Here is a 1,487-nt window from a genome sequence, read left to right as displayed (position 1 = left end):
TCTGTGTTTCTACATCTTTACGGAATCCAAACTGATCTTCACTGCGGTCGATTCCTACCAGTCTTTCTGTTCAGGATTCGTATTAGTATTTTGCAACCGTGACTTAATAAACTGATAGTTCGGTAATTTTCACACATGTGAGTGCCTGCTTCGTTTGGAACTAAAATTATTATATTGTTCTTGATTAGCAGGCCGGAGTAGCCGAGGGGTTCTAGGCGCTACAGTCTGGAACCGCTCGACCGCTACGGTCGCAGGTTCGAATCCTACCTCGGGCATGGATGTGTCTAATGTCCTTAGGTTAGTTAAGTTTAAGTAGTTCTAAGTTCTAGGGGACTGATGACCTCAGATATTAAGTCCCATAGTGCTTAGAGCCATTTGAACCATTTTTTTTCCCTAAATGTCTGTCTTACCATCATATAATCGGTCTGAAACCTTCCGGTGTCTCTAGGTCTCTTCCACGTATACAGACGTCTTTCATAATTCTTAAATCAAGTGTTAGCGATGATTAAGTTATGCTCTGTGCAAAATTCTACCAGGCTGCCTCCTCTTTCATTTCAACCCCCAGTCCATGTTGACGTACCACTGTTCCTTCTCTCCCTGCCCTTCTTCAGAAACCACACGTTTGTCTGGCCTCTCAACAGATCCCCGTCCTTCGTGGTTGCACCTTCAGTACGGCAATCCGTATCCAGGAGGTGCGCAAGCCTCCCCACCCACAGCAAGGTCCATGATCCGTGTGGGAGTAAAGTATGCAGTGTTTAATGTATTTCTTCCGGCTTATACTTGTTCTGGCAATAAAACGCAGTGTTTGGTTCGCTATCCCCAGACATTTTCTATGTGATGGTTCCAATTAAGTTGTACATCATTGTAATCCTTAGGTATTTCACTGAATTGACGACTTTTAAACTAGTGTGGCTTCTCTTGCGACTCAAATTTAACGCATACCTTTAGCACTCAAATGTATCATCTCACACTTTTCATTGTTTAGGGTCAAGTGCCACATTGCATAAAATGTAGATATCCTGCCTAAATCATTTTGCAATTCGTTTTTATATTCTGATGCCTTAAGTAGTCAGTAAACGACAGCATCATCTGCAAACTATATGAGAAGATGCAATGCGCCAACGTTGTTATGTACACACTTCAGAACTTAAAAATATTCAGTTCGGTGCGTGGTTGGCGACTGTCTGCTAAGCCGTATCTATCAAGACGTTTGTGTGACACACTTATTACTAAATAACGTACTTTGAAAGGAACGTAACTGGTACAAATTCTGGACAAAAGGACTGACCTTAAATGATTGTAGTTTCTTTGCTACACCGAGGCTGTTTTTGATCGGATATTTACTGCCTCTTCTGTGGTGAACTAAATCCGAAAAATGGTATTCAGGACCACCGCTTTAGTCGCACTGTCATCGGAAACATTACTCTATCACACAGTGAAAGTATTGATTGTGTTTTTACACTGGTGTACTTTACACGTTACCAGAA

This window comes from Schistocerca nitens, chromosome 4, assembly GCF_023898315.1.
Source record: "Schistocerca nitens isolate TAMUIC-IGC-003100 chromosome 4, iqSchNite1.1, whole genome shotgun sequence".
Classification (NCBI taxonomy): domain Eukaryota; kingdom Metazoa; phylum Arthropoda; class Insecta; order Orthoptera; family Acrididae; genus Schistocerca; species Schistocerca nitens.
The sequence above is the reverse complement of the archived record's forward strand: the minus strand, read 5'-3'. Positions refer to the sequence as shown.